General features: G+C 39.2%; 1 pseudogene; it reads right to left on the reverse strand.

Annotated features, from left to right (window-relative positions):
- Positions 1-13,146: 13,146 nt before the first annotated feature.
- Positions 13,147-15,174, reverse strand: LOC131151457 (adenylyltransferase and sulfurtransferase MOCS3-like; annotated as a pseudogene).
- Positions 15,175-22,986: the final 7,812 nt, after the last annotated feature.

Consider the following 22,986-nt stretch of genomic DNA (forward strand, 5'->3'; position numbering starts at 1 on the left):
TACATGGTTGCATTATCAAACACAAGCAACATGGTCCATATAACATTTCATCATCAATGCATTTCTTACATAGCCTGCATCTCATACATATAACATACATTTATATTGCATCACCATCCGCTCATGTAACACAATTTTAGCAATAAAATTCATACATTGCCTGTAAAATAAGCCAACCAATATTTAACATTTATTTACTGAAAATATACCTTCATTTCTTACATAATTATCTTGAAATACTTTCCACTTTCATCAGTTCATTTTTACATATACGTAGCTCAATAAGCAGTTCTAAGCTCAGAAAACATTATTTACATGATTGACATTTTATACCCACATGAAAACATATATACATATATAACATAATCCATTTTTATTTAATTCATAAAAATCTGATTTAATATATATAATTTCCCCTTTACCTGAGTTCTTGAACTATACCAACAGGTATCCCAAATTGACGCTTGTGATGCTCACCCGGACCTTGGCTCAAAAACCCTCGTTTAATTAAATAAACCCCAAATAAGCTATTATTTATGCATTTCCTCAACCTATAAACCTTACATAACCTTTTTAAAACCCAAAACTAAGAATCCAGACCTTTACTTCAACTTATGAGCGTTTCCCGACAAGCCTAGTTTAAGAACCTGATCCGCTAGATGTGTAGAGAATCTACCCTAGAACACTGTAGCGACCTTCGATCATCGATTCAGGTTGAATTCGTGCCGGATTCTTAGAGAGAAGTGAGAGAGCCGATTTTAGAGAGAGAGAAACAAAGGAAAATTAATTTCCTTTGCAAGAAAGCAACCTTAGATCTTTATATACTCGTCCTTGCCACATGAACTCGTCGACGAGAAGATAGGACTCGTTGACGAACCACTGAAGAATACTTGTCGACATGGTCGTGAGCTCGTCGACGAGTTTTGGAACAGGCCAAATCCTCTCGGTTAATCCTCGTCGACGAGACATATATACTCGGCGATGAGTTTCTAAAGATCTCTTGTTGATAAGAAAATCCTGCTCATCGACGAGCACCTGCTTATGACCCTTTACAATTTCTTTTCCCCTACTTCTATTTCTCCTTTTCCTTTTATTCCTTATTTATCTATTTCATCTATTATTTTTTTCAATTATTTTATCGTTAAAATTTTTCGGATCATTACACACTCACACACACACACACACACACACACACACACACACACACATATATATATATATATATATATATATATATATAATGATGCATACTTGTCATAGTCATGCAATGAATCAAGTCTCAAGTCTATCCAACAGTCAAATAATGGAATTGGTGAGTCTTAAGACAAAATATTTAAGTTACCACTTTCATAATTAAATAAATAAATAAATTATGTATATGGTCCCAAATGTAGATAGTGGGTTAGTAGGAAAATAGGACTTTAGGGGTCAGTACTATATAGCAGCCTTAAATGGGTATTAAATTGCCTAGACCAAATGCCTCTTTCAATCCACAAGGTTTCCCCATCCCTATTCACAGCTGCCCCATGATTGTTCCAGTCAAACCACCTCTGTTTTCAATCTATATAAAATTCCAGCTATTTTTTTTTTTTGTGTAAAGCATTTGTTTAATTGGCTTTGGCCATTATTTTCTAATAGTTTGATTATCTTAACATTGGGTTACCTAAACTTAAGGTTAATGTGCTCTGCACATAAATTATCACTACAAAATATACAATAAACAGCCAAGTAAACAAGATTTTTAAAACTTTTAAAAGAGGTCTACAACTTTTCATCAAAGGAGGGAGTATATTTTTTTATAAATTATTTGTATAGAGAAGAAAATAAAGTGACAGATGCTTTGACTTGATAAGGTTTCATGAGGAGAAATAGTTTGTTTATAAATAATAGTCAATTTCCTAGAGTAATTAAAAGTTTGTATAGATTGGATAAAATGAGTACAACTTATATGAGATCTGTTTAGTTGGTTTCCGTTTGGTATTGATATAAGTTTGTTTTCTTCTTTTGTTTGGTTTGATGCGTGGGATGTTTTATTGGTTATCATGTAAGCCCCAAGTGTCCTATTGTTTTCATGGTATTCATCCACCATAAGTGAGGGTTATTAATAAACTTGAGATGAGACCGCTACGTGGGTGGTTTTCAACTCTTTAAAAAAAATATATATATATATATTTTCTATAATGATGGTAATTAAAATTTCAATATCATAATCTATTAATTTAATATCAAAATTAAATAATTAACTAGTCTAATACTAGGAAAAGATTTTTTTATGTTTGTTTCCTTTTGTTTGGATCCAAAATTTTTGGATAGTTATTTGATAAGGATTGATAACTACTAAAGAAGCATGTCACTAATGGAACCATTAATGTCCATGTTCTTCTGATCTTGTACTGATAAGTAAGTCCTAACAGAAAATTTACAACAGTTCATAAGGATTTAATAATGCTCATATCCTCTTTTAATCCATTGTCAAGACAGTAATGATTCTATGGCATGCCCGAGTTGATGCACCACAGGATCTCCACCGTTGGACTTGCATAGTCCAGTACAGAAACGAACACTTTTATCTACAGGGTTTGAAAAAAGAGGAGGGAGTATTCAAAAATCAAAATAATGTGATGAGTGAAATAATGGAGAGGCGAGAGCCAGATGATGAGATGACTTTGACCATGATCATGTGTCACGGTCCGCCTTTTTCACACCGTTGTGAAGGGCCGTGCGGCGCTAGCTAAAGCACTCTTGCTTAACTAGCCAGCCTTTTGTTTACCAACATTCATCCACGGAACACTTTCATTAACATTCAATCAGATAGCAGCGGAAATTATAATCAATTCATGAAAGCCGTGGCAACCAAGCAGTAAATATTGAAGCAAACGTAATTCATTAACAAATCCTCCGTTGACATGTTGTACTTAGCGAGGGAGGCAAGTAGGCTAAGCACGTTGACAATTGCTAGTGAGTTTTACAATGATTGATGAACACTCACCCTCCCCTAAAGAGCTTTCTAGGCCATTCTCACTCTAGCACTAGGAAACATCAAAGTGACCGAGGAGTCATACTGCCTTATTTGGCTTACAATGAAAGAAATACTAGAAAATAACCCTACACTAGTATTTACATGATGGAAACCCATCCCAAACACACGAGATAAGCGGTCATAGGCAAGCATAATGCCCTGAACAAGCTTAGCCCGTGACATTCTCCCCCACTTATGCGGTCGACGTCCTCGTAGACTTTTGGCGGTAGGTACACTTCAAATTTGTCCACGAATAGTTGAATATCTTCCGCAGAAATCCAGCTGATTTCTTTGTCATTAAGGCATTTCCACTCCACTAGGACCTTCTGCCGCTTCTTCCTTGAGGATATGAACATTCTGTCTGCAAGGATCTCTTCAACATCATGTCTGTCAGGTGGCACTGTCTTCAACTCTACGCTGTTTGACTGACTCCTGCTCAGGTTGTTGGTGTTGGCGTTGAATGGCTTGAGGAAGTTGACATGAAACTGCGGTCTTCTCTCCTGTTCTGCCCATTTCTTCATCTGCTTAGAAGCTTTCTCCAGATAGGCTTGGGCAAAGTCTGCATTCTGTCTCCCTTCACTGGTGAAGATGTACGCCTTAGGACTCATTCGTCTGTACGGCTCGCCCACTGTGTGAGGTAACAGCGGCAGCTGGTCTATAACAAGCTCAAAAGGGCTCTTTTTGGTTGTTGAGCGCCTTTGGGCGTTGCCACAGAATGGAGCCACATCAAGTAGTTGCACGCCATTCTTCCGGTTGTCATTGACACAATGGCGCAAGTACTCATCTAGTAGCTCTCTGAATCTCTTCATCTGTTCGTCTGTCTGTCGATGATAACTCGAAGAGATGTCAAGGTGTGACCTGAATATCCTGAAAAACTCTGTTAAGAAGTTGTCAGTGAACATTAAATCTTGGTCACAAATAATAACTTGGGGAAAACCCCAAAGTTTCACAATAGTCACAAGGAACAATTGTGTCGTCCCCTCTACCGAACAGTACTTTGGTGCGGCCATGAAAGTACCATACTTCTTCCGCTCCCCCTTGTCTTGTTGGCAAGTGAGACAAGTTTTGGTATAATTAACCACATCATCCCGCGTGTGCGGCCAATAATACCTTCCCAGTAGTCCTGTCATTGGAGTCATTCTCCGCGAATACCCCTTAACGAACTTCCTGCAGTAACCAGTAAGGCCAAGAAAGGAACGCAACTCCTTCACTGTCGTGGGGATCTTCCGTTCTTGAATCATCCTTACTTTCTCCATACCCCTCCGGATACGACCTTGTTCAACGACTTGACCAAGGAATTTGTTGCTCCGCCGAGCGAAAGAGAAATTCTCCTTCTTCACATTCAGACTGTTTCCCTTCAGCCTGTCGAACACCTTCCGTAGATGCTCTTGATGTTTCCTCTGAAACGACACCGATGCTCCCAACGGTGTTTTGGAAGGGCGAACACATCCCGCTTCCACTTCCTCAAGCTGTTTCCCCAACTCTACTATCTCTCTAGGCGCAATCCAACATGGCCTTTTAGCAGGTGGTTTCACTCCTGATAACAACTTGATCTCTTGCTCCACAGTCCGTCGTGAAGGCAAATTTTGAGGCAGCTTATCCGGCAACACCTCCTTATCCTCATCCAACACCGCTTGGATGGTCGTAGGCTCCAGCACTTGGCCTACTTCTTTGTCTACCACCACCGTGGCTAGACGTGTCTGCTCACCCTGACCCAATCCTTCATTGAGTTGTATGGCTGAAAGGGACTTCCCTTCGTCTCCTTTCGTTGCAACGACTTGCACCATGCACGAGTGATCTCCCATCAGACACAGGGAACCAGCCGAAGGCATCAGCACTGCCCTCGTCCCCATTAGGAATTCCATTCCTAGAATGACTGGATAGTCATCCAATGGCACTGCTGTAAAATTCACATGACCTTCCCACTGCCCAAGCTTCACAGTAACTTGCTTGGCTACTCCCAGAGTAGGCTGGGCTACAGAATTAACTGCTTTCATGCGTCCTGTATCCTTCTCTAAGGATAAGTTGAGTCTCCAAGCTTCTGGTTGCGAAACAAAGTTATGGGTAGCCCCGGTATCCACCATAGCGCGGGTGCTCTTCCCATTGATTCTCAAGTCCACAAACATTAGCCCTCTGGCTCGTGTAACCTTTGGTACTTTCGCCTGCTTTTCCAATGCGCTCACCTGCCGCATTGCACCCATCCTCGGGGTCTCATCTTCTTCCCCATCGTCTTCCCCTGCCTGTTCGGCAATGGAAGCCTGTAAAGCATTAAGTGATGCCTTGTGAGGGCACTCAAAGACTCTATGAGGACCTCGACACAAGAAACACTCAAGTTTACCCTTTCCTTTGGGTGTGTTGAACCCCCGAGACGACGAAGCTTCCTGTGAGGTTGATGAACTAGGGTCGGCTCCCCCACTCTTGGGTTTGCCATTCTTGAAAGACTTTCCACCGTTTCCCTCTCCGCCAAACCGTTTGGACGAAGTGGTCTCATCACCAGCGTAGTCTGTCAAGCGTTCTGCAGCCGCTTGTGCAGTTGACAAGTCTTGAACCCTTTGTCTATGAAGTTCAGTTCTTGCCCACGGTTTCATCCCCTCTAGAAAATAGAACAACTTGTCCTTCTCCGACATATCCCGAATATCCAACATTAAAGCAGAAAATTGTTTCACATATTCACTGATTGAACCCGTATGCTTGAGATCTCTCAGTTTTCTCCTTGCATTATACTCAACATTTTCAGGAAAAAATTGGGCCTTGAGCTCTCTCCTCAAGTCTGCCCAACTATCAATCACACAGCTTCCATTTTCAATTTCTCTGTACTTGGTACGCCACCACAGTTTGGCATCACCAACCAAGTACATGGTCGCAGTATCCACCTTTGCCTGTTCTGAGGCCATCCTCACAACGCGAAAGTACTGCTCCACATCAAACAAGAAGTTCTCTAACTCCTTGGCATCTCGGGCACCCCCATACGTCCTGGGTTCTGGCACCTTGGTTTTGCTAACTCCCGGAGTGTTGGAGTTCCCCATAGCAAGAACCATCACATTTACCTTTGCATCCAGATCTGCCATCCGGGCTTGCAAAGTTTCCACAGTGTGGCGAAAGTCCTCTGACATGTCGCCTATCAAACCTGCTTGATGTTTTTGTGATCCCCTCACTTCATCAACAAGTTCTCTCATCTGGGCCACCTCCGCGGCCATAGTGTTGGTTGACTCTTCAACCTGTGCTTCCAGCACGCTGATCCTCTCAGCATTGTTTGGTGCCATGGTCACTTACCAAAGCTTTCCAAACCCAACAACGAAGGCAATCGAATTCACGTAGCAACTCAACCTTGGGCTCTCACCAAGTGTCACCGACTTGGGCTCTGATACCAAATGTCACGGTCCGCCTTTTTCACACCGTTGTGAAGGGCCGTGCGGCGCTAGCTAAAGCACTCTTGCTTAACTAGCCAGCCTTTTGTTTACCAACATTCATCCACGGAACACTTTCATTAACATTCAATCAGATAGCAGCGGAAATTATAATCAATTCATGAAAGCCGTGGCAACCAAGCAGTAAATATTGAAGCAAACGTAATTCATTAACAAATCCTCCGTTGACATGTTGTACTTAGCGAGGGAGGCAAGTAGGCTAAGCACGTTGACAATTGCTAGTGAGTTTTACAATGATTGATGAACACTCACCCTCCCCTAAAGAGCTTTCTAGGCCATTCTCACTCTAGCACTAGGAAACATCAAAGTGACCGAGGAGTCATACTGCCTTATTTGGCTTACAATGAAAGAAATACTAGAAAATAACCCTACACTAGTATTTACATGATGGAAACCCATCCCAAACACACGAGATAAGCGGTCATAGGCAAGCATAATGCCCTGAACAAGCTTAGCCCGTGACTAGGAAATAATTAACTAGTCTAATACTAGGAAAAGATTTTTTTATGTTTGTTTCCTTTTGTTTGGATCCAAAATTTTTGGATAGTTATTTGATAAGGATTGATAACTACTAAAGAAGCATGTCACTAATGGAACCATTAATGTCCATGTTCTTCTGATCTTGTACTGATAAGTAAGTCCTAACAGAAAATTTACAACAGTTCATAAGGATTTAATAATGCTCATATCCTCTTTTAATCCATTGTCAAGACAGTAATGATTCTATGGCATGCCCGAGTTGATGCACCACAGGATCTCCACCGTTGGACTTGCATAGTCCAGTACAGAAACGAACACTTTTATCTACAGGGTTTGAAAAAAGAGGAGGGAGTATTCAAAAATCAAAATAATGTGATGAGTGAAATAATGGAGAGGCGAGAGCCAGATGATGAGATGACTTTGACCATGATCATGCAATGATATGCTGGGGTGCGATTGCCACAGGGACACAGGGACACAGGGAGATCATAGGTGATCCGATCCCACACAATTGCAGGAAGTGGTGCAAAATAAATCAAGAGGGGGGGAATGATATCCATGTGTGGGATTCAAGGAGGCAATAATTGTGAGAGAATAGGCGTGAGCATAGACCATCATATATTAATGATGGTAGAGATGAAGGGGTCCCCTTCCCAAAAGCCCTTCATTTTATTTTGGGACCATGAAATATGCACCACCCTTTATCTGTCAATGCCTAGGTTGCTTCTTCATTGAAAAGAAGAGAAGTAATTGCCTCTGCCTTTGTGGGTCTTGGCCTTTTAATTTAGAGAGAGAGAGAGATATTCTCTCCAGGTTTTATGTTGGTAAAGCTGATGGGGGGGGGGGGGGTTCTTCACATGGGAGAGATTGGGGGCAGTGTTATGGGCTGCAACTACAGATTCTCTCCAGGTATTATGTTGCTAAAGCTGTACTTAAAAACACACTTAAACCCAGTTGTCAAAAGCCAAAAAAAAAGAGAAGAAAGGAAAGTTCCCTCTCTTTCAGAGTCTCAGAAAGGGTTGGGGTCAATTGGGTTGGGCTTGATTTGCTAGTTGGGCTGTGAATTTTGAGCTAAATTCAGCTTGGGTTTGTGTCTGCAAAGGGTTTTTCTCCCTTTGTGCGTGTAGGGATTTCATGGGAAGTGTTTGTTTCTTCATTCAAGAATGTTATGGATGATAGAAGTTTAAAGAAGAGTAAATATGGCTGTAAAATGCAAATAGCAAACTAACTTGGTAGTTAAGCTGTTGGTTGGATTACGATCGACAATGGTGAGGTAGGTGATGTCAATACATATTAAACTATTAAATTACTTCTAATAGTGTATAGCCAAAAATATGGCATTTCTCACTGTGACAAAATTTGTAATGCCTATTTTGCTTTCTAAGACTCAAATGTAAACGCTTGGAGTCCTCGTAGTCTTAATCATTACCTATTCAACTCCTTCCTATTCAAATTTCCCTTTCTCTTCTTCCAACCTTCCGTCTTCTTAAGAAAGTTAAGACAATTATATGTATGTGCAGTAAGAATTCTCACCAAATTTGGAAATTAAAAGGCACCAAAATTTTCAATTTATGCCATCTTAATGATTAAGTTTTTAAAAATATTTTTATTATTACAAACAAGTTCATCTAAAAGAAGAATTCTTGATTGTGGTTGTGGAATTCTCCTTGATTTCTTGGTGGAATTATATTTCCAACAACTTTCCGTATTTCTGATGTACAAATTTGTAGCATCAACGCAAACATGAAATATGAATTAATTGCAGTGGAGAAGGTAATTGTTCAAAGAGACCGATCTTATTAATTACATCAATGGTTATTAGGGTGAAGAAAACCATTGGAAGATTCAAATCAAAATGATATTTTAGATTTAATATTTATTATCTTATAAAAATAATTTTTAAGGTCAGTTATGTTTTCTAATTTATTGCCGTGTGATTGTTCATTTTCTACTTTTTTTTGTCTTTGACACCTATGATTAAAGCTGTTGAGAACTTGTTTTATTTGCAATCAAAGTGAAGATAGATTAGGGCAAACTAAAGAAGTTTATCACTTACAAACTCAATGCATTTAAAATATCGAGTCAATAACTCTAATCTATTCATTATATTCATGCATAGTTCATGGTGACTAGGAGCATTAGATTGAGTTGGGGTTCACACAAATGCTTATAAATAAATTTATTATTAATTTTTTTTTTCACACTCCTACATGTGTGCGTATGTACATACACACAAGGGTTGTGTGAGTTGATGTGGGTTTGATGTAATTAACCACCGTAAGCTACATGTTGAAATTTTGATCTGCAGAAGGTTCTGTGTGTCAGATGGATTTTAGGCAAATTGTCCAAATACAACAAAAAATTTTGATCTGCTAATGCTTTTTTTTTTTTTAATTTTTTATTTTAATATTTAGTTGCCCATAGGAATGTATCATTAAATGATGCCTAAAAAGATATTGTATTAGATTTATTTTTAGTGCATATGACTATTAATAAATTTATTAATATTGATGTTTTAAAATTATTTTAAAATTTTTGCATTAATTTAATTTCATTTGACATTGTATGAAATCATTTGAATATTTTCGTTGTGTAAATGTTGTAATTGATATTTTTCGTCTCTTTTTTTTTGGCAAGCAATGTCTAGAACTTTAGAGTTCAAATGTAAATCTCAATGACTAGTTAGTTAGTATTTTTTTTTTTAATTGTAATAAAAATCTAAAGCTTATTTTATCGTGAAAAAAAATGATATTTTGACTAAAGAGGAATTTTATTATTTTAATTTTTTTAATTTATCCATTTGATGTGATAAATGTTAGATTTATATTTAATATTTTAAATTAAACATTTTCGCATAGAGAAAAATATTTTTCTCCTACAAAAAACATGTGCTGAGTTTTTTCCCGATTTAACTTTTAAAAAATATATATATATTAAATAATACCCCATTCTGGGAAGTATTTTCAAGAATGACTTTTACGTAATCTCGCTACTCCAAGTAGCGAGATTTCCCACGTGTCACGGCCTAGATAAACATATGCAAATTTTGTTACTTGCAGTAGTGAGATTTGCTTGCCATGTGTCTAGACCAGATTGAGGTTGCCATTTAAATCTCGCTACTTCGTGTAGCGAGATTTGTATAAATCTCGCTACTTGGAGTAATGAGATTTTCTACGCACAAAGAATTTATTTATTATTTTTCCCTGTATTATTTATTTATTATAATAATGATTAACTAAATTATTTTCTAAATTATTGGAGGGAAGAATCATTTATTAATTTAAATTTTCACATATAATAAATTACATTTCGTAATTGTAATTTAGTTAAAGATATTTTTTTATCATAAATTAATATAACAGTCATACATTATAAATATACACTAATTATATTTAATTAAATAGGTAAATATTTTATTATTTTATTGAGTAGGAAATATTTAAATATTAATTAAAAATAATTATTATTGAAATTGTTAATCAATTAGATAAACTAATTAATTGATAACAGCAACCTTCTGTTTAGGTCCTATTTAGAAAATGAAAAATGGGGGAAAAAGTAAAAGAAATATAAGAGTATTTAATTTTCATATTTCATATCAAGAAAATTAAGCAAAAAAAAAAGTATAGCAAAAAAATGCATGAAAATATAATTTTAGAAATGATCAACATTTGAGTTTTCGGAATTATTAATCGTATAAAATAAGTTATCATTTTTTACATGAGTTTTCTTTTTTAATACCAATCTTTCATTGAAATGAATATTAAAACATATCAGTGTACTGGAGATCAACGAGCTCAATCTATAGAAGCAAAACCTGATTCCACAGTAAATAACAATCACTTGGGTTGATTTGATAGTCGAATAGGCACAAGAGAGCCTTTTGAAATGCTCCTTTAGCAACCTTCTGGGGAGAGAATCTTCTTACAAGCCATTTCACCACCTTTTTCCTCAATAAAAAAAAAAAACCCTCCTAAGAAATGAAGCCCAATCCACACCGATTTGCATTATGGAACAGGTATTTCGAGTTCCCCAAAATAATAAAACAAATACATTAGAGCCAATGTAGACATCGATTATAACATAAATCAGAACCACAAAACCCTCCCAACACAACGAAAAAGTAAAGATTGAAGCTCGAAAGAAATCGACAAATAAAGAAATGAAATTATCGGCAAAAGAGAGAGAGTAGGAAGTGATGCAAAGGCCTCAGGGAGAGATTGGGAAGTGAGATTGAATTGAAGAATAGAGAAGATGGGCTTGTCTGTTGCCCTATTTATAGGTGGGCTTTGTTAGTGTTACGGGGAGGGTATCTATCCCAAACCTCTTTGGCAGAGTTTGATATATGACCATGGTCGTGACCTCGACAAGCCGTTCTCTGTTTATCGAATATGCCCAAAAGGTTTCGACATTCTGTCTGAATTCAAGCTCTATTGAATCACTTTAATCTTGTACGCCATGGAAATGACTTCCAGTCCTTGAAGTACTGTAGAAGAGATCTTCAAGGATTACACCGGTAGCCGACCTGACCTTGTTTGTGCCTTAACCTATGATGTTGATGATTGTTATGGCCTCTGTGATCCAGAGGAGGAGAACTTGTATTTGTATATACAACCAAATGAAACTTGGGAGGTTACTCTTCTGGTAAAGGAAGTTCCACTTCCTGAACCTGCACTTGGGATTAATGATGGACAAGTTAAAGGCAACCCAAGACTTGCAGATGAAAGTTAAGAGGAAGATGAAGATGAACACAGTGAAACCCTTTGTCAAACCTGCGGTGGAAACTACAATGCTGATGAGTTTTGGATTGGTTTCAACATTTATGAGAAGTGGTTCCATGTAAAGTGTGTGAAGATTACCTCTGCTAAGGCTGAGAGTATTAAGTAATACAAATGCCCATCTTGCAGGACTTGTTTCCTGGTTTATCTTTTTTTTTTTTTTAAGAAAATATAGTTAATAATACCTTTTTTGGGCAAATAATTCTCGGAATGACTTTGACGTAATATCTCTACTTGATCCAGTGAGATTTGCCACATGTTACGAAACGACATCTCATTTGATATGGTCTTCTAGATTTGTACGCCATGTGTGTATAACATAATATTTTGGCCTTACTAGCATGTTCAAACCCCCCCATAAAAATCCTTTTTTCTTCCTTGAATCATCCGCCTAAATGGAAACTAAAATATGGCTTTTAATATTTGATAACATCAAGTATCCATATCCTTTGGATCCATTAGTTAATTAATTTAGAATAATCTTCACTGATTAGTTACTTAACTGTTTGATTTAGGGATGGGGTTAGCAAGTCTTGGTTCAACCAGGTTTTGAACATTGAGCTAGATCAAATTATAGAGGTGTTTGTGCTTATCCAAGTCATTCACTTGTTACCCACACTATTAAGCATATCCATCCTTGCACCTATTCAAAGAAAACATTTATCAAACACAATTGATACCAGTATGTTCACAACGTTACATTCACCAGTTTCATACACATCCAACCTATCAAATTACTATAAAAATTTCGGCAGAATCCCCTTTACAAATTGAGCATATCCATCCACGCACCTGCTCAAAGAAAACTTTCATCAAACACAATTGATATCAGTATGTTCACAACGTTACATTCACCAGTTTCATGCACATCCAACCTATCAAATTATTATAAAACTTCCGGCAGAGTCCCCTTTAAAAATTGAGCATATTCATTCACGCACCTGTTCAAAGAAAACATTCATCAAACACAATTGATACCACTATGTTCACAACTTTACATTCATCAGTTTCAAAAACATCCAACCTATCAAATTACTATAAAAATTTCGGCAGACTCCTTTTTAAAAGTCGAGCATATCCATCCACGCACCTAATCAAAGAAAGCATTCATCAAACACATGACATACCAGTATGTTCACAACGTTACATTCATCAGGTGTTTACAACCTATGAAACACAAGGATACCATAACATGGTATGTTTAATGATTTTAGTCCAAATTGTATAAGATATTCTGCGGTTTAATTAATTGAATTTCTCAATTATCTCAAACACAAAGTTTCATAAAATACAAATTATTTTTTATACGACCAAGATCTCTTTAGTACACACTCATCCTGGTCTGAACCAGAAGAAAGCACCTGTTGCCAACATAGATAGCATGTTAAAATTAGTTCAAATTGCCATCCTATTGGTTCTGTCAAGGAAACAATCATGCAATCTAATCTATGTGTAGGTATTGGACAGCCCTTTGTGAATCATTGCCTCTTCTGCAGACTACAAATAGAGGGGGGAGCTGAACCGGAATCGGCATCCATACCCTTGTGCCCTTCCTCTTTCTTCAAGGCTGCGGAAACTTCAGGCAACCTATGCTCCAAACTTGAAAGCGGGATGTTCAAGGACCCGGGAAGAGAGACAATATTGAAGTGGTGTGCTGGTCGTACGTCCACTAACACGTGTGCTTCTCTGTCAACAACTCTCTCGTTGTACTCTGCTGCTTATTCTGCAATCCTTCGGAAGCAGGTTTAGCTTCAAAGGTGACTGCAATCAATTGAAATTGCAGATACATTAGCCTCATCAAGACTATCCATTACATAGAAAAACAAACACATGTTATGCTCACTAGGACAAAGATTAAAGTAAAACACCTAGTAAAGTGAATAGTGGAAGTGGGGTTTAGGGCTAGGAAGATATTTTTAATTTTTAAGAACAAATGAAATCGAGCAATTCAATCAAAAGAGAATGAGATTGCACATAGGCGACAGGTGAGCAGGGAAAAAAATGACCGTGGACAGTGGGGACTGCGTGAACTTCTCGTAGTCAAAATCTTTGAAGTGTTGTTGGGTAAATGCAGCACCTTCTCCACAAACTTTACATTGCAATGACCTCCCTCGAATTTTAACCTAAGCAATATAAAACTATTGTTACATACCAGAAATGAGTGCAATATAAAACACAAAAAAAAAAAAAAAAAAAAAACTAGAAAGTCAAACAGACTCCCATAAAGCATTATTTATTTTGTTTACTGCAGGGAAAAATTAATTACTCATAAAATCAGATTGCTCACAGAGAGATCCACGATGATATAGATCAATGTTATTCTATCTGAAAGGTGGTAACTGGAAAGTTTCCACCATCATGACTTCCTACCACAGCCACCCAAGAATAAAAAAAAAATTATTTTCTTTGATGGGCCTGATAACATAATGGTTTGAAGTGGTGTTAAATGCAAAAGATAAAACCAAGATATATTACATATGCTATGGTGCTGCAACCATCATGGAGCAGGGTCATGGTGGTGGAAGTTTAGTTCTGCTAATCAACAATGACAACCCTACACAAGAAAATCCTCCTGGCTACTCCCCATCACACAAGTAGACTAAAAAACTTGAAATTTACGTGTTATAGCTGAAATATAAGCATTAATCCATTTATGGGATTATGTATAAAAGCAAAAAAAGAAAAAAAAGAAAAAATACAACAAAACAAAGAAAAAGAACCGATACTTATAGAACTTTAATTGAAGGCAACATGAAACATACGATACGAATCCTTGCAGACAATGCATCAAAAAGAAGCATCCGTCCTGAAAGTTGTTCACCAACAGCACTAGCAATCTTTATAGCCTCCAGGGCTTGGAGACAGCCAATGATACCGGGAACTGTAAAACAAACAGACAAACAAACAAACAAAAGCAAATAAATAAACATGGTATAATTTGTTTGTACTCATGCTTAAAAATGTAAAATGGCAAAGCAGTTTTTGAGGGGAAAATACCACTAGGATTATCAATATAGCAGGAAAAAAAACAAACACCATAAATGCAGAACAGCATATGTTAGTTTTCTATCCATTTTCTACATAAATACTAACTAGTCCCAAGGAGAAGAATTGCATCTGGCAAGTAATGGCCAACATACAAGATATGATCTCCTCCCAAGTCATAGAAACAAATCAAAAAGTAAGGAGAACCTAAATATAGAATCTCACATCAAACCTAAACAAAATATTCCCTAAGACTCTTTTGCAAATTCAGAAGGGTGAGAAAAATGAAGAATAGTTCACATACCAAAATTTACTTGATAGATAAATTGTATATTAATAATTCACAATCAGAGGTGATTGGGGTGTCAAACACAACAAACAACTCACCTACTCCTAGAACTCCACTGTCAGAGCATCTCTTACAGGCAGTGGTAGGTGGAGGAGCTGAAAATAAGCATTGATAGCATGGACCTCCTTTGTAGTTGACGTATGTTCACAATGTTACATTCATCAGTTTCATGTATACATCCATGAGAAATATTAAGAAACGTTCATTCACACCAATCATAACCAAATTTCATTCACATATTCATCTAGTGGAAAATGAATAAATATTTGTAATTATAGATAAATAATACAACGATGCTCTTTAGATTGGAAGAAAATGAGAAAATATAAAGTTGTACAAATGAAATAATAGAACGATCATCTATGCATTTAAAATAATGGACATCCTGATGCTGTACAGAAGAATTAATACAACGACCTATACAAGTTTAAAAATGAACAAATAGATGCTTGCCACTTTAAATATGGGTCCTCTATACAAATGAAATAATGAACAAATACATAATGTACAAATGAAATAATGAACAAATACATGATGTACAAATGAAAGAATGAACAAATACATGTTCTACAAGTGAAATAATATGACGATGATCTCCTACTCGGTGCCGTAGGGAGGTCGTCTCCAGTTTCGGGGTGGTTGTCGTCTGCGTCTGCCCTCTCCTGGCTGCTCCTCCGCGTTTGGCGTCCAGGCTCGTTGATGTGCTACATGTTCGTCATCTCTGCCTATAGGTACTGTATCATCTATCTCCATGCAAAGAAGACGCGGAGCTAACTCGTATGAAGTCTCTAGACGAGTCCGAGGTGGCAACGCGGGTACATCCACCTCATCCTCATCGAGAGGGTCGTCTAGTAGGTATGACATCGACGGGGTGGCGGCAGAGTCAGACGAGGTGTCAGCCTGTCTACTGGACGGGCCCGCAATATCGGCGGCTGTCGATGGGGCATATGGTGCAGACGGCTCGAATACGTACGCCACCTGTACAACGGGCCGCGAGAAGGCCGAACTTGACGGACGATTGGAGAAAGTTGCTCGACCTCCTTGTACTGGAGCTGCTCGACCTCCTCGTAGTGCTGGGGCCCGTCGTGGTGTAGGGATCTGTCGCCCGTCCTCGTAGACAATGTCCAAACCTGCTCTCGTTAAATCCCTCACAGCGAGCTCTGAAGAGAGTAGGTCGACCTGGTGTAGTACGTCCGCCTACAACATACGAAAAAAGTGGTTACCACATTGACAACGTAACATAGATGGTAAAAGATTAGGTATGCGTTAGAGTATTCTTACGAGGCTCATGTAGATCACCACAGTCCTATCTTATGTAGATCGCCACAGTCCTATCTACGAAGCGCCACAATCCTATCTCATGTAGATCACCACAGTCCTATCTACGAAGCGTCATGTGATGGACCTATACCACGTATAATATAGGTCTTCCGGACCCATTGGACCATCCTCCTCCACTCCCTATAATAAGCGGAGTGCTCCTTCAATCTACGAGTGGGACACGTCAGCAGCGCGGCATGTAGTGACCCGAAGAAATAATAGCATTTTAATAATAATAAGAGGGAGAGAAATAGAAACAGAAACAGAAACAAAAGAAGGCTGTAGACTTCGTCAACAAAAGCGGACATTGCATTTTGGAGAATATAATAAATTTGAGGGACTGCTAGGACTCGTCGACGAATATAGGGCTTCGTCGACAAGTGCATAATGAAATTCGTCGACGAATACAGGGCTTCGTCGACGAGTGCGTAAGCAAATTCGTCAACAAATACAGGGCTTCGTCGAAGAGAAAATACCGAGAGACGGTTTTGGGCTGCTCTGAAATTCGTCGACGAATACAGGCTCTCGTCAACGAATTTAATGAAGGACTCGTCGATGAGGTGACGTGTCTCGTCGACGAATCTAACCCTATAAATAGCTAAAAATCGGATTTTTATCCATTTTTCACGCCCCCTCTCTCTCCTCTCTCTCTCTCTCTCTCTCTCTCTACGACTCTCTCTCTCTTCTCTGTTTGATTCTGGCCCCGCCAGTCGCTGGATCGCCGATCTGAAGCTACCACGATGCTCCTGACGAAATTCTCTGCAAGTCTGCTGGACCAGATCGTTGGAGAATCAAAGTTGGATTTCATCCCAAATTCAGGGTAAGACCTTTTAGCCTATTTTTGGTCTTATGGTAATTATAAGAAATGATGTAGGCGATAAAATATTGATATTTTGTTTTCAGGGTGTTGTGTAGGAGGCCCTGCGGGTGTTAGGCTAGTATTCCATAGGGGCTTTCCAATAGTCAAGTAAGGGAAATATGCTATACTAGGTATTTTTAAAATATTATACAATTTATTTAATGATGAAAATTATATATTACAGTATCGTATGACTTTTGAATATGAATATAGTACGAATATAAGTTTTACAATATTTTAGTATCCTAATTTTACGATATTTTAGTACCATGATTTTATGGATTTTAGAACCATGATTTTATGAATCTCAGTACCATGATTACACAAATATGAGTATTATGATTATGCAGTTTCAGTATTATGATTATACATTTTCAGTATTATGATTATATAGTTTCAGTGTTATGATTATACAGTTCTCAGTATTACGACATATGAATTACAGTACAGTTATGCAGTATCATGGTTATTTCAGTACTTCAGAATCATGATAAATCGGATAGATATATATAGAAATATATTATATGATATCAGACCCTGTTGGACTTACAACTACAGAGCACGGTACCGTTGCTACAGATACTATGTTACTTATGAGTGCAACCACCTATTTAGATAATACGTGGTAAGGTCAATCACCTAGGCCCTTGAAGAGGTTAGGCTCCCCATCTAGATATGGGTTGAGGTGGGCAGATTAACCGATGGAGTATAGTGATTTATTCTTGGTTGGCCAGCCAGGGTAAATCCTGCCTATGGGACGCACAACCCTGTCATGAGGGGGGTAAGTCATGACACACAGATAGCCACAGGGAACATTTTCAGTTATTATTACGTATGTAGAGATTTGCAGAAACAGGGAACATACTTACTTATACTAGAAGTATTTTGAATAATAAACTCCAATACTATCATGTTAAGCAATAGGGACAAGGGTGGTGGATTCTATTACTTATACTTTATTTATATATTCAGTTATACATATTTATTTGAAAATAGATTTTCATGACATTGTAGCTCATTTGCCACACACTAGTAATAACATATTTCTTCTTACTGAGCGTTGGCTCATCCCAGTGTTGAATTATTTTTCAGGTGATCTAGGTAGGCGAGCAGATCAGGCTCGCAGGTAGAGGGGCTTCAGTGGTGCCATGTTAGAAAGTGAATACATTTTTGGGAATGATTTTGTAAATCCTAACTAGTTAAGGGTGCTTTGGGAACAGAGATATGTGTATATTTTTGGGAAACATGTAGCACTCTGGTATTGTGTGGTATGGTGTTGTATATATTTACATATGGATATGTTTATTCAGTTTCTACTTCTTGCTGCTTAGGTTAATGAATGGGTTTACCCCCCAGTATGGTATCAGAGTATGTAGAGTATATATATATAAAATCAGTTTATTAAGCAGGTCATTACAGTTTGGCATCAGAGCCTAGGTTGCTAGGTTCTATAGACTTTAGAGTGCAGCAGGGGCAATACCAGAGTATAGGAAAAGGATTTGAGGTTTGTTCTGTGTCTAGGTACAGGATTTCCGTAGTGGTTTCTGTGTTTTTCCTGGGGTGATGATTTCAGGAAAACCATAGTAAACTATTGTTGGGTCGTGTGTCTGGATGACAGAATTGGATATTGGTTAAGGTTAGGCAAGGCAGTTAATTTTGAGTTGGTACATGATAGGTTCGTATATGAGACAAGTTACTTAAGTATGTTTCTTGTTTTTAGGATGGACCTAGGAAGCAGTGGCACGAATGTTGGGGAGGACAGACCAGGACCTTCCAGCATAGGTGGAGGAGATACAAATGTTATACTGCGCAGTGTCACTTAGCAGGTGATGGCTAAGATGGCCAGAAGCTCTGGGGAGCATGGCTGTTCGATCGAGCAGTTTACGCGTATGAAGCCTCCATCCTTCGCTGGAGAAGATGACTCGGTTGTAGCTGAGAATTGGGTCCAGGACATTGAAGAGACATTGGCAGTGCTTCCGTGTACAGATGAGTAGAAGGTAGCATTTGCCACATTTAAGTTGACAGGAGAGGCGAAGCGCTGGTGGAGAGCAGTGCGACTGATAGAGGAGCAGAGCCTAGTTCCAGTTCTAGTGACATGAGACCGATTCAAGGATCTATTCTTCGAGCGGTATTTCCCTTCTATCATTCGGAGTGCGAAGGTAGTAGAGTTTCTGCATTTAGTACAGGGGCAGATGACTGTATCTCAGTACGCGACTCGGTTTGTCGAGTTGTCGTGTTTTGCTCCACATCTAGCACCTGATGAAGAGAAAAAGGCAAGGAAGTTTGAAGAGGGACTGAGGCAAAATATGTTTGAGCAGGTGATTGGTTTCAGGGCTCAAAAATTCACAGAGTTTGTAGATAGAGCTGTGATCATTGAGAGTGGCATTCAGAGGGGTGTAGTAGCTTAGAGTCAGAGGAAGAGGCCTGCGCCTCAGGCTTTCCAGGCTGGCTCCAGTAGGGGCCCATAGAGAGGAGGTTGAGATAGGGGAGACCAGAGGCAGATGACAGGACCTCGTGGGAACCAGGGTGTGCAAACTTACCCAATGTGTCAGACATACGGGAGACATCATTTGGGTGAGTGTTGGGTAGGCAAGGGTGTATGTTATCGTTGTGGGAGACTCAGTCACATGATGCGTGAGTGCTCAGGTCAGCAGGACTAGGTCCCAGCTCCCACGCCCCATCAGGGAGGACATCAGGCAGCTAGGGGAGGATATCAGGCGCCTCAGGGTGGCTAGCAGAGGAATGTGGCCCCAGCGCGGGTATATACTTTGACGCCAAGTGATGCAGAGGCTGCTGCAGATGTGGTGACATGTACATTTACTGTTTCATCATATTCAGTTATTGTTCTTTTTGACTCGGGTGCTACTCATTCTTTTATTTCTACATATTATGTTAAATTATTTGAGAGTGAGACCCAGTCATTAGATATAGCACTGTCGGTAGCTACACCATCAGGATCAGTGATCATATGTCAAAGGATACTTAGAGGTTATCCGATAGAAATTCAGGAGAAAGTGCTATCAGCAGATCTTATTGTGTTTGATATGTGTGGGTTTGATATAATACTGGGTATGGATTGGTTGGATGCCAATCACGTTAGCATTGATTGTTTCTTGAAAGAAGTAATTTTCAGACCTCTTGGAGAGCAAGAATTCAGATTCGTTGGTTCACGGGTGTGTGCTCCAGCACAGCTGGTGTCCGCCGTGCAGGTAGGCAGATTACTTTTGGATGGAGGATAGCGGTTTATAGCATTTGTGAAAGAAGCATCTAAAAATGAATCGAAGATTGATCACACTCCAGTAGTACGAGAATTTCTAGATGTTTTTCCAGAGGAGCTACCAGGGTTGCCTCCTGTGCGTGAGGTAGATTTTCCTATAGACTTACCTCCAGGGACTGCGCCTATCTCTAAGGTCTCGTATCGTATGGCTCCAGCTGAATTGAGAGAATTAAAGGAGCAGTTGCAGGATTTGTTGAACAAGGGGTTTATACGACCCAGTGTATCGCTATGGGGAGCTCCAGTGTTGTTCGTAAAGAAGAAAGACGGGTCCATGAGGATGTGCATTGATTACAGAGAAATTAAAAAAATTACTATCAAGAATAAATATCCTCTACCCCGTATAGACGATTTGTTTGATTAGCTCCAGGGTACACGAGTATGTTCCAAGATTAACCTTAGATTCGGGTATCATCAAGTGAGAGTAAAAGCGAAGGATGTCGCGAAGACTACCTTCAGGACCAGGTACAGGTACTATGAATTTCTTGTTATGTCGTTTGGTCTAACGAATGCCCCGACCGTGTTTATGGACTTGGTGAACAGAGTTTTTCACCAGTATCTAGATCAGTTTGTAGTAGTTTTCATTGATGATATACTGGTGTACTCGAAGATTTTTGAGGAGCACGAGGTACATTTGAGACAGGTGTTGCAAACTCTCAGGGAGGAGCAGCTTTATGTTAAGTTGAGCAAGTGTGAGTTATGGCTCAAGAAGGTGGCATTCTTAGGCCACGTGATCTCAGGGGATGGCATTTCAGTGGATCCCAGCAAGATCGATGCGGTAGTAAATTGGGCTAGACCGAAGAATGTGCAGGAAGTTAGGAGTTTCTTAGGACTGGCAGGTTATTACTATCGTTTTGTTGAGGGGTTTTTAGCCTTGTCAGGTCCTCTCACGCGGTTGACTAAGAAAAATTCCAGATTTGTGTGGGATGAAGAATGTGAGCAGAGCTTCCGGGAATTAAAGAAGCGGCTCGTCACTGCACCAGTATTGATGATTCCATTGGGAGGCGATGGTTATATTATCTACAGTGACGTGTCCTTGAAAGGGCTCAGTTGTGTGCTGATGCAGTAGGGTAGGGTGGTGGCGTATGCGTTTAGACAGCTGAAGGAATATGAAAAGAACTACCCTACTCACGATCTAGAATTGGCTGCAGTTGTGCATGCACTGAAGATCTGGAGGCATTACCTTTATGGTGAGAGGTGTGAGATATTTTATGATCATAAAAGCCTAAAATACATTTTTACATAGAAAGAATTGAATATGCGACAGAGGAGGTGGTTGGAACTCATTTACCACCCAGGCAAAGCAAATGTGGTAGCTGATGCACCGAGCTGTAAATTAGGAGACACAACATAGCTAGCAGCTGTAGTTTAGCATCCGATTCAGATGGATTTAGAAAGACTCGGTGTGAAGTTAGTGGAGGATGATTCTCAGGCGCTTATTGCTAGTTTAGTTGTACAACCCACATTGTGTGAGAAGATTAAAGCTGCTCAAAGAGATGATCCAGAGTTAGTGGAGGTGATAGCTAGAGTTCAGGATGGTCAAGGGGAGGAGTTTAGTATTTATGATGATGGGGCTTTGAGATTTTGCACCAGATTGTGTGTGCCTACAGATGACAGCATCAGGAGGACGATTTTAGAGAAGGCACACAGGTCTCTATACATTGTTCATCCTAGTAGTACGAAAATGTATAGGGATCTGTGAGATTATTTCTGGTGGAGTGGCATGAAGAGGGAGATAGCAGAGTTTGTGCAGTAGTGTCTGACGTGCCAGCAGGTTAAGGCTGAGCACCAGAGGCCAGCTGGTCAGTTGCAGCCACTTTTCATTGCTGAGTGGAAGTGGGACTATGTATCCATGGATTTTGTTACTGGGCTACCACCAACATTGCATGGTCAGAATGCTATATGGGTGATAGTTGATAGATTGACGAAGATAGTGCATTTTCTGCCTATTAAGGTCAGTTACCCTATGAACAGGTTAGCAGAGATTTACATACAGGAGATTGTTCGATCCCATGGAGTGCCGGTATCCATTGTCTCGGACCGTGATCCACGTTTTACATCATGGTTATGGAGGAGTTTACAGGAGGTACTAGGGACCGAGCTAGCATTCAGCATAGCTTTCCACCTTCAGATCGATGGTCAGACTGAGAGAACTATCCAGGTATTGGAAGATATGCTTCGTGCTTGTGTGTTAGACTTTGGAGGTAGCTGGATTCAGTTTTTGCCGCTAGTAGAATTTGCTTTTAATAACAGTTATTAGGCTAGCATCGGCATGACACCCTGCGAGGCATTATATGGTAGGAGATGTAGATCTCCTCTTTTCTGGGATGAAATAGGCGAAAGGAGAGTTTTGGGTCTAGAAATAATTCAGCAAGCATGTGATAAATTCTGACTTATTCGTGATAGGATTAATGCAGCGCAGAGTCGGAAGAAAAGCTACATGGATACTCGCCGCCGAGAACTGGAATTTGAAGTGGGTGCCATGTGTTTCTAA

The sequence above is a fragment of the Malania oleifera genome, chromosome 3, assembly GCF_029873635.1.
Source record: "Malania oleifera isolate guangnan ecotype guangnan chromosome 3, ASM2987363v1, whole genome shotgun sequence".
NCBI lineage: Eukaryota > Viridiplantae > Streptophyta > Magnoliopsida > Santalales > Ximeniaceae > Malania > Malania oleifera.